This window comes from Pteropus medius, unplaced genomic scaffold (assembly GCF_902729225.1).
Source record: "Pteropus medius unplaced genomic scaffold, Ma_sr-lr_union100, whole genome shotgun sequence".
In the NCBI taxonomy this organism is placed as follows: domain Eukaryota; kingdom Metazoa; phylum Chordata; class Mammalia; order Chiroptera; family Pteropodidae; genus Pteropus; species Pteropus medius.
In genome coordinates this window covers 3,783,102-3,795,177 of record NW_024349519.1, presented here as the reverse complement: position 1 = coordinate 3,795,177, position 12,076 = coordinate 3,783,102, and the positions used below count along the sequence as shown (strand labels likewise).

Genomic DNA, 12,076 nt, shown 5'->3' with positions numbered 1-12,076 from the left:
GCCATTCTGACTGGTATGAGGTGATATCTCACTGTGGTTTTAACTTGCATTTTTCTGATGATTAGTGATGTTGAGCATCTTTTCACATGTCCTTTGGTTATCTGTATGTCCTCATTGGAGGATTCAGGACTTCTGCCCATATTTAATCAGATTGTTTTTTTGATGTTGGGTTGTATGAATTCCTTATATTTTTGGGTATTAACACCTTACCAAATGTATCATTAGCAAATATCTTTTCCAATTTAGAAGGTTGTATTTTTGTTTTGCTGATGGTTTTCTTTACTGTGCAAAACATTTTTACTTTGATATAGTCCCATTTGTTTATTTTTTCTTTTGTTTCCCTTGCACAAGGAAACATATCCAAAAAAATTATAACTAAGATGTCAAAGAGTTTACTGCCTATGCTTTTTTGTAGAAGTTGTGTTTTCAGGTCTTACATTTAAGTCTTTCATCTATTTTGAGTTTATTCTTACATATGATGTAAGGAAGTGATCCACTTTTATTCTTCTGTATGTATCTAATATTCCCAACACCATTTATTGAAGATACTGTCTTTACCCCATAGTAAATGCTTGTCTCCTTTGTCATAGATTAAATGACCATATAGGCCTGAATTTATTTTTGGGTTCTCTAATTTGTTCCATTGATCTGTATGTCTGTTTTTATGCCAATATCATGCTGTTTTGATTCCTATAGACTTGTAGTATAGTTTGATATCAGGTAGTATGTTACCTTCCTGATATTTACTTTTCTTTCTCATGATTTCTGTGACTATTAGGTACCTTTTGTGGTTCCATATAAATTTTAGGATTTCGTTCTATTCTCTGAAAAATACCATTGGTATTTTGTTGGGAATTGCATTGTATCTGTAGATTGCTTTGGGTAATATGGACATTTTAATGATATTAATTGTTCCTATCCATGAGCATGGCATATGCTTCTGTTTATTTGTATCTTCTTTAATTTCTTTCTTTAATATTTTATAGTTTTCTGAGAACAGGTCTTTTATCTCCTTGGTTAAATTTATGCCTAAGTATTTTATTCTTTTTGATGCAGTTGTAAATAGGATTGTTTTCTTAATTTTGCTTTCTGATAATTTGTTGTTGGTGTATAAAAATGCAACTGATTTCTGAATATTAATTTTGTATTTGGGTTCTGTCTGTATAGTATGTCATTTCAAATGATGACAGTTTTACTTCTTCCTTTCCAATTTGGGTGGCTTTTATATATTTTTTTTGTCTGAATGCTGTGGCTAGGACTTCCAATACTGTGTTGAATAAAAGTGGTGAAAGTGGAAATTCTTTTCTTTTTCCTGATATTAAAGAAAAAGCTGTCAGCTTTTCACCATTGAATATGGTGTGAACAACGGATTTGTCATATATGGCTTTTATTATGTTCAACTATGTTACCTCCATCTACACTTTGCTGAGAGTTTTTATCATAAATAGATGTTGGATATTGTCACTTTTTTTCCTGCATGATATGACCATATGATTTTTATCCTTCATTTTGTTTATGTGGTGCATCATGGTAATTGATTTGCAGATGTTGAAGCAATCCTGCATCCCAGGAGTCAGTCTCAGTTAATCACGGTGTATGATCTTTTCAATTATTGCTGAATTAGGTTTGCTAGTATTTTGAGGATTTTTGCATCTAAGTTTATCAGGGTTATTGGTCTCTAATTTTCTTTTTTTGTTGTGTCTTTGTCTGATTTTGGTGTCAGAGTAATGCTGACCTCATAAATGAGTTTGGAGCCTACACTTTTCAAATTTTTGGAATAGTTTGAGAAGGATACTTATTAATTCTTCCTCGAACATTTAGTAAAATTCACCTGTGATGCCATCTGGTGCAGGACTTTTGATTATTGATTTAATTTCGTTAGTAGTCATAAGTCTGTTCATATTTTCTCTTTCCTTCTGATTTAGTCTTGGAAGATTGTGTTTCTAAGAATTTATCTATTTCTTCCAGATTGTCTAATTTGTTGGCATATAGTTGTTCTCAGTATTTTCTTATAATCCTTTGTAGTTCTGTGGTGTCAGTTGTCATTTCTCTTTCATTTCTGACTTTATCTGGGCCCTCTCTTTCTTGATGAGTCTGGCTAAAGGTTTATCAATTTTGTTTACCTTTTCAAAGAACCAGCTCTTGATTTCATTGATCTTTTGTATTGTTTTAGTCTCTATTTTGTTTATTTTCACTCTGATATTTATTATTTCCCTTCTTCTAATCTTGGGCTTTCTTCTTTTTTTAGTTTCATCAAGTGTAAAGTTAAACCGTTTATTTGAAATTTTTCTTGTTTCTTGAAGTAGGCCTGTGTTACTAAACATTTCTCTCTTAAAACTGCTTCGGCTGTGTCCCATAGAATTTGCATCATTGTGTTTTCATTTTCATTTGTCTCAAAATATCTTTTGATTTCTTCCTCGATCTTGTTAACCCATTCATTGTTTAGTAGCATTTATTTAGCCTCCATCTTTTTGTGTGTTTTTCAGTTTTCTTCTTGAAATTGACTTCTAGTTTTATACAGTTGTGACCAGAGAAGATGTTTGGCATGATTTTAGTCTTCTTAAATTTATTGAAACGTGTTTTGTGGTGTAAAATGTGGTCTGTCCTGAAAAATGTTCCATGTGCACTCGAAAGGAAGTATATTCTGCTGCTTTTGGGTGAAATATCCTACAGATATCAATTAAGTACATCTCAGCTAATGTGTCATTTAAGGCCACTGTTTCCTTGTTGATTTTCTATCTGGATGATCTACCCATTGATGTCAGTGGGGGTGTTTAAGTACCCTACTATGACCATTCATCTCTTCCTGTATATCCTTCAATATTTGCTTTATATATTGATGGGTTCCTATGTTGGCTGTGTAACTGTTTTTGAGATTGTAGCCTCTGGTTGGATTGACTCCTTTATTATTATGAAACACCTCTCTTTGTCTCTTGTTATAGTCCTTATTTTAAAGTCTATTTTGTCTGATATAAGTATTGCTACCCAAGCTTATTTTTCATTTCCATTTTCATGAAATAATTTTTTCCAATCCTTTACTTTCAGTCTATGTTTGTCTTTCTGTAGTGGATTTCTTATAGGCAGCTTATGAACAGGTCTTATTTATTTATTTTTTAAATTCATTCAGCCACCCTATATCTTTTAATTGAACATTTAGTCCATTTAAATTAAAATAATTATTGATAGGTTTGTAGTTATTGCCATTTTATTCATTGTTTTCTAAGTGTTTTTGTAGTTCTCTGTTCCTTTCTTATTTCTTGCTCTCTGCTCTTTTTATGTTGATGACTTTCCATAGTGTTGTGTTTGGACTTCTTTCTCTTCTTGTGTGTCTCTGGTAGACTTTTGGTTTGTGGTTCCCATGTGCTTCATATATACCAAGCTATGTTTATATCAGTTTATTTCAAGTTTATGTTTGCTTAATTTTGAACACTTCCAAAATCACTACGATTTTTATTCACCCCCATCATGTTTATGTTTTTTCATTCTTTTTTACTGTCTGTGTGTGTGTGTGTGTGTGTGTGTGTGTGTGTGTGTGTGTGTATTCCTTAGTTTATTGCTTTAATTATGCGTAATCTTCCTACTTCCGTCTTTTAACCATTGTATTGGCTTTAGTGTTTGTTGAGCCACTGCTTTTACTAAGTGTTTGCTTTTGTTAGTGAGCATTTTTTCTTTCCTATATTTTCTTTTTCATATTTTTTTTATCTTTTCTACTTAAAGAAGTCCCTTTTATATTTCTTCTAATACTGTTTTAGTGGTGATGAACTCCTTTAGCTTTTTCTTGTCTGAGAGGAAGATTTTGTAAGGTGTTTATTACGCAGAGTCAGTTTAAAACCTTTTTGTGCCATTGTTTTAAATGAGTCATTGGTTTTTTTTATTTTGTTTTGTAAGTATCTCTACATCTTCATTTTCATATCACAGAGAACAGCCATTTTTGTAAACTGCTGCTTGAGTTAAAGGAGTGAAAGTATTATTTATATAAAACATTAACCAACTGATAGGAGTTGTCGCAGTCCTTTGCTTTGCTGGGAACTAAATGCTCTGATTTGTTTTTCTCCTTCTTGCTTCAATGAGGTCGCAAACCTCAGTTCTCAGCGATGTGGTCTGAGAGGATTATGGTTAAGGGATACATGTGACACAACAGTCCCATGAAGAAGTTACAGCTGATGACAGGACTCTTGTGCTGCAAACCCTGAGCAGCTGGAAAGCTAAAAATAACTCAGAGTAGTTCTTAGACTGGAAATGAAAACCTCCTGTGAAAGTTGAAGAGCTTTCTGAGAATGACATTATAATTTTAAGGGAGTCTGAAGAAGAATTATACAGGAATCTGGTAAAGAACCTTGCCTTAGTTATACCCTCATAACTAAGAACCTTATACATCTTCAGGTCAACACATAGCTTGAAACTCCCTTTTCTATTCATCCTCATATTACAGTCACCTTCTATGAGATTGGCTCTTTATTCAAAAGCATAAAATTTGGGGGACTGGTAACCTGGGTCACATGAGACCTAGGTGATTGAGAAAAGGGAGACAGTTCACAGCTATGGATTTGGTGAATAGGATCTACCAGTAAATATTTTAAGTCATAACCAGTTAGTTTTCCAAGAATTGAAAGTAGATAATGTAAAGACAGTTGAAATATGGTTAGTTAAGAAGAACGAGAGGGTAAGTAGAGGAGAACCTGTGGTTATAAAGTCAAGCTAAAGTTATTGTTTCTTAATAAAACTAAGGATCTTAAAGTTGTAGATAGAATATTGTGAAAGTCCATTAAGTCATAAAGGATCTGGTTGTAACAAAATTATTTTCATTCTAATTCTAGGATATAAAATTGGGAGCTACAGAACATTCTTCCTCAGGAGGTGATACAACTATAAGTGTTCACAGGTTCAAAAAAGTTTTAGATAAATGGTTGGATGTTAAAGCTATAATGGGATATTAAAGCAAAGCAAGACACTTTGGGGATATTGAAACCTTAAGAGGTTAGCCTCTAGGAAGATAATCATTCTCTCTCACTAATGTCTTCTTGTACACTTGTCTTATTTTATCACTTCTGTCACTTTTATCGTTCCTCAGACTTTATTGGGAATATCATGCAGCTTAACCTCACCCATGTTTCTTTCACCAGTTTTACCACTACCAGATGAGAACAGTGCAAACAGATGATGGCTTCTAGAAAAGGAAAAGTATGAAAACCATCACTAACGGCATTTTCACATTTTTTCTTTTCCTTTTTTTTTTTTTTTACTGTTCTTTACTTGTTCCCCTTCATTTAAGCAGATCTTTAAGGAAGGCTAACCTGAGGTTTTAAAATGGTGGAAAGCCTATGGGAAAATAGAAAAGCAAAAGAAGTTTGAAATTGTGCTAATTGGAAATTCTAGTCCCAGCTCTACCTGTGGGTATAAGAAAAAAGTTCAGTCAGTCCCTCTTCTATGAGAAGGCTCCTAACTGAGCTTGTTATCTATCTACCACGGTTACTTAACTGCTTTTAAGGAAGTTTTATTTTAAAGGGCATTTCAAAATTCTATTTTCATATTTCCTATAGCCCTGTTTAGAAATTTTAAGAATATAAAACATTTATAATCATATGAGAACTCCACTTGATAAAATTATTGCTTCCTTGGCATGGACTAGAGGGAAATACTTAACAGTAATTATGCTTGAGGCATCTGAAATGTGATGTTCTGATAACGGAACTCTAAAGTTTATTTTAACACAGGCAAAGGAAAGCAAAGGCAGGATGTATATACCAAATCAGGACGCTGTTAGCTTGTGAACATTCCCTCATGCATAGAACGAAAAAGTAAAAAGAAGCAGCAGCATTTTCATGACACAATCTAATTATATTTAGAAGTGAAGTACATACATCTATCCCTGATGTGAAATGACTGAAAATTACAAGTTTAGCTACTTGAGAACTAGTTATAGCCATTTACCAATATAAAATAGCAAGATTTTTTAAAGAATTTGTTCCTCAATTTTTAACTTGCAACAGAAATCATTTATAAACCAAGTAGTCACTTCCAAATCTAAAGAAATATATGAGTCAAAAGATATAAAGTATTTGGCAGTTACACAGGTGCCACATAAACTATAATGGGATGGCAGGGGCGGGGAACTTCTAACACTAGCCTGGCACATTCTAGTTAAACGTCTGCCTTTCAGAAAACATGTCAACATTGTCGAACCCAGGGCTGGCTGACAGTGCTCTAGACTGTACTTCTCACTTTTCGCGCCTTACTCGGTAATCCCATGAGCCTCTTCCGTGTTGCCATTCACCAGCTCTCCCCATTTGCCTGTATGGCCTTTGGGATCCCTTTAGTAAAACCCTAGAGAATCTCCTGGAAAGGGATCACATAATAAGATAGTTCAGTTAGGTCAATAATAGTAATCGACACTTAACAAAAACAGTAATTCAAATGGGCAGCACCCATAAAAGTGTTAGAGCGCTGTAGTTAAAAAGTGCGAATGAAAAAAAAATTGACTCAGATGGGAAAAGGGAGACTGGTATCTAGTCACAGTAGAAAAAGGCATCTTCATACTCTGCTGGTAGAAGTGTTCATTTTTGTATTTTGGGTGACAACCTGTATATCAAAAGCTTCCCAAAAGGCCATGCTAGTTAAAATCTGTGTCTGGAATTTAACCTAAGGTAATTGAACATGTGCAAAGATGAATAAGTGCAAGGATGCTCATTGCAGCAATGTTTATAAAAGCAACAAATTGGAAACAACTTATGTGTTCATCAGTAGAGGAACTATTTAACTAAATTATATTGCAGCTATTAAACATGATGATGCAGAGCTTTATATCAAGCTAGAAAAGTGTCTATGATGGATGTTTATAAAACAGATTATATAGCATGGTACCATTCTGGTTAATGTGTCTGCATGTGTGAAAACCCAAAAAGATGTATTCCAAAATATTAAGAAGTGCAGCTCATCTCTAGGAATTGGGAATGCATAAGACACTTTTTTTCCCTGTATCTTCAGAATTTTTTCTTTGTGTATATATTGATTTTTATCAGTGAGGAAAAAGCTATTTTTATTCTAAGAAAAAAAAATAAACCAAACTCTTGCTACATGTAAAGAGTCAGCAGAGAACTCAAGGTGAACAAGGCCTGGTCACTCGCCTTCAGAACTTGATAGTGTGATTAACAGAGTGAAGGAGACAGTATGATTTGTACAAAAATCGTTCTGGGTCACTCCTTGATCATCACAGAGTCACCACCAAGGGACGTTCTTAGAACATCCTTACACACTTTGTAACAGATTTGAAATCCTCACTTCTGGAGGCTCCCTCCTCCTTGAATGGACCCCTTTTCCACCACACTTCGTTCCTGTCAACACGTTCCTGAATGCCTGGGTCTCGTCAAAAACGTGCTCACCCATCCCCCATAGTGTGCCATTTACTGAGCGGACTGTGTGGTTCCTGTCTGTGTGTCCATGTACTTTTCCTTAACCCTGTTAGGAATATCTATCTTCCTTTCCTCCCACCCCTGCTTCTCATAGTAGAAGTCTTTACATCTTCAGCATTCAGCCTGCAGTTGACATTTTTCTTTGCTCTTTGCATTTTCTCATTATCAAGTGTTCTTACAGGCTGAGGAGGTGATCTAAACATAAGGAATAAAGTTTGACTTGGTCTCTTCTGTCTCCGCAGTCATTTTGCACAATTGCGTGAAGGAAAAAAAAAAAGTTCGACTATTACTTATGTCTCAAATCTGTGTGAACTCTGCTACAGTCAGGGATAACACTTTGGAATATATCTCATTCATAACTGCATGGCATGTAAATAAAATTTCATTATGTTCCATATTTTGCGATATCTAAATTTTTACATAAAGGTTTTTGCTTCTAAACTTTTGTTTCCCTGGAATTTGCTATGTGCATGGATTCATGGTTTAATAAGAAATGGAAGATCCTGTATTTTCACTTTAGTCCTCTAATTAAGATTTTTCTTCTGTTGTATTCTTCTTGGAATTAATTACTTTGTTTTGCTAGTCTTAGAGACTGCAGGGAGCCACATGTTTTTTTCCACATTCATACATCAGTTGCTCTTTAATTATGTTTCGATACTGTTTTTCATGGTGTAATTCCTCAACTATTATTGTTAGACAATAAACCTTTCTTGCCTCCTGCTTTGTGTAGAGGTTGAGACCATTAAACCAAATAAGCCTGGAGTGCACTTCAATCTCATAGTCCATGACAACCGTATCAGGGCAGGAATAGCCTATTTGGAAATTCTAGAGATACAATCAGATAATATCACTTGCTGCCCAAGACAAGTTTCCAACACCCTTATACGTAAACAAGAGTTTGAGCAGCGATCCCAGTCTGCTCTTTATCTTGGGCAAATGATATAAACTCAGTATTTTAAACTCTTGGAGTAGGGGCTTCTATTGTGAAATAGGACTTTCAGTCTTGATTTTGCAGGGTTATATGGAGACACTTGAGAAGTGTTGGACAGATGTTAAGCAGTAAGTTATTTCATGGACTCCCTGAGTGCGAATGCCAGAGATTTGAGTAATGGGCTGCTCACCTATAACCACCCTAAATGCCACAGAGCAGTGACACTCAGGCAGCTCTTTCCCCAGATCCTCTTACGCCAGCTCTTTTATCTCTTCCTATAAGACAGATTTCACCATCTGTAACCATCACATGACCCTTCATAAATATGAAGAATACCATCCTATTTAAGGAGAAGTCCAGGGCCTTATTTCATTCAGAGACCGCTTATAAGAAATTTTCCTGCCAAGTAATTACTAGAAAATGCTCATCTTTGGACTTGTCTTTCTACCCCATAGGACATTCTTTCTCAGACACTTGTCTTATAGTACAGTAGTCTCAACCACTCCAGGGTAAGGACTGGTACCCACACAAACTTCCTAGCCAATAGCAACAAATCATATTTTTTAGTGTTGTCAAACTCACAGCACCAGCTTGAAGGCCCTGGGCAGAGTAATTTTTCTGCTTGCATTTCTTATCCTGATTTGGTTAAGGAGGATCCTGCCCTTTGGGGCTCTTTTGTTGAAGGAGCTGCCCACAAATAAGAGGAGGAGAGAAGCCAGATGAAAGGAGGGAGGCCTGGAAAACATAACTTGGGTAAATCACACATGACATCTCTTCTTTTCTCTTCTACACCACTCAGCCAAGCTCTCAGATCTCCCCTTAACTCAGACCAAACACGTCTCCTCTTTATCCCAGTGTGAAATGTCAGTACCAACAGCCAAAGATAGAAGTGGTCAGGTCACTATTCTGCAGTGGTGGGCGACATTGTTTTGCTTTATTTCGAGATACTAACAAATGAACATAGGTAGTCCTTTTAACCACTGCCAGCCTTGAACTTTTCGTACAGTGTTAAGTCAGGTTGCTACAAATGAGTAAATAAATGTATTCTTGGGACTGGAGAGAGCAGTGGGTGTGAACAGATGTAATGATTATAGATTCCAAACTATAATTAGAAATTTGCTTGATATATTTTCCAAGAAGGAAGAAGTATTAACAGAGACTTTATTGACTTCCTTGGCATTGAAGACATTTACTTAAGACCCAAAGGTAACAATTAGTAAGTTACCTGAATGAGCGTAAGAATTAATAAATTTTCTAGCCAGAAGGTCAGTAACCATACATAAACTCTGATCTCGAAAATGATTTTACCTGATAAATTTTAAATCATTTCTCCAAGTATTTTTTAAATTTAATCTGCTGAATGGGAAAAATTGGGTTTCAAGGTTTTTTTTCTATTTTATCTTGGTACCACATGACTTGGTAGAAAAGACTAATGATCGAATTTTGAGTAAACTTGGGGAGATGGCATAGAGGCCAGGACTGTAATAATCCATCTCTTAATAATCAGTCATTTAAAGATTATTTAAATTTATCCAGAAAAATTGTTAAAATTGTACTTCATGTAAAGCAAAACTTTAGGAGAGGATTTTTTTTTTCTATCATTTCAATGTCCTGTTATATTTGTTAGGCCTGTAGTGGAATTTATTACTGGAAAATCCAGCCTTTTTTTTTAAACAGCACAGTTTTATTTATAAATCAGTACCTTAAAAAAAAAAAAGGCCAATCCCCTTGTTTGTTACTATTCTTTCCAGCCCAGCATTTAATTTGTCCCTTCTTCCCAATTGCCTAATGGAATGTCTTCTGCCAAGAGATGAGAAACCTGGATTTTACAGCACTAAAAAATTTGCACCTTTTTCCCTGGCATTGCATTCTAAAATACCATATCAGAGTTTGACCTAGCTATTTCTCACGGACAACTGTTTCCAAGTCAGTAGGGGTTTTCCTCCACACAAAGGGACATGGTCTTCTATCACACGAGAAAAATGTACGTGCAGATCAGTTTATTTGGGAGCTAGCTGCCAACCTGTGCAGCTGAGCGATGGCCCTGCAAGGAAGAGTGCCTGGAGTCAGGCGAAAGTGTGGTTCTGGTTCCAGGCCTAATTCTTCAAAACTTAACTTTAGTGAGCTCCTGCTTGGATGCCACCAAACACAGCATAATGTGGGCAATGGAGAACAAGTTGCTTTTGTACACTTTACAGATGTCTGCAATGATGACCAGATTTTCACGACTATATTCTACCCTACCTCACCTCCCCTTTGCCATTCTGAGAAATTATTCTTTCTTTTTTTCTGCCACTCTACACAGAATTTTCCTCTAGTAGCTTCCCCGTCAATAATAGTAATACCTTCATTGAAAGGAAGAGAGAATGAAGGGGCCTCAAGGACTCTGGCTGAAACAAAAAAGACAGGGCTTAGCATTTTTGTATAGCTTTAAATACTCTTAAGTTTTATTGGTTTTAAATAGCTGAAATTGCAGATAGAAGAATCAGATAGTGACATTAGCCTAAGACATCGTAGTGTCTGTTTTCCTGGCCCCTCTATGCCCTGGCTAGGAAAGGGCTCAAGGCAAAGTCACACTGTTTGTGGTTATAATCTCTGGTGAAATGAAGCTGAAATGAAGGTGTGTTGAGTTGGGTTCAGCCACACACATTAGAGTAACCTACTAAATGGGGGGAGCTTCAAATACTGATGAACCTTCACAGGCTCCCTGATGGAAAGCGGAATCACAAGTATCGGATTGTGTATGTTAAGCAAAAAATACATCTCAAAAGTGTGAAGAAAAGGAGGAAGTGGTGGTAAAATTAAGTGATTTTGTACTAATTGATGCTGAATGCAGAGAAGAATTAATCACATTTAGTGATTAAGTGGTTCTACCAAGTGACTGCAAAATGCATTTCTTTCTCCCCATGAGCTTTTAATTAAAAAAAAGAAAAAAGAAAAAAAACTGAAAAATTAAAAAAAATATTAGGTCCAAAGTAGTCTGATTCTTAAACAAAAGGAACATAAGCATCCTGACAAGCTGTGAGAATACAAACTCAAGTGTTTTAAAACAATTCTGTTAAAATCCACATAGTAGTAGAGATTGTTTTAAATTGTATTAGGTCTATGTTTGACCATTATTTCTTTGTTTTTTTAACCCATCAGGCTTTTAAGATCTAAATTAAAGGCTCATTTATTTTGTAACTGTTGCTGTGGTTTTTTTTTCTTCCTGGGAATGAGTTGGTATCCTTGATGGATTTGGGAATGAATACCAAAGACCATTGTAGCTTTTGTGTATGTTAAAGTATCTTCTGGCATTTGTTTAAGGTTATAAAATGGTACCTTCTATAAAGTGGTGAGGTCTAGAGAGAAGTCAGGAAAAATAATGAAAAAGTTGGAAAATAAGATATTGAAATTTTCATTGACAGCGCTTTGTCTTAGATTTTTCTTCTTGCTAAACAAACTTCCTTCCTTCCAATAGGCATCTCTGATTACTGTGTTTGTTTTCCAAATACAATACTCCTTTTGCTGGTTGAGATGGGAATAATTCTGGGATGATTGTGTCACATACATAACACTGATATTTTCCAATGAACCTGTAGAATAACGCTAAACTGCTCAAGAACTTATTTCACTGAGAGCAGACTATACTTGCAAAAGTCATGGAAGTCATGGTGACCACGCCTTTTGTGAAGTAACTAGTAATGGTTGGATTTTTCTTTCTCTATAAACACATCGATGTATCCACTAAAACTAG

General features: G+C 35.4%; 1 protein-coding gene across 1 annotated transcript in view; it reads left to right on the top strand.

Moving 5' to 3' along the window:
• ANO6 (anoctamin 6) overlaps positions 1-12,076 on the top strand; it is a 165,410-nt gene that overhangs the window by 90,520 nt on the left and 62,814 nt on the right.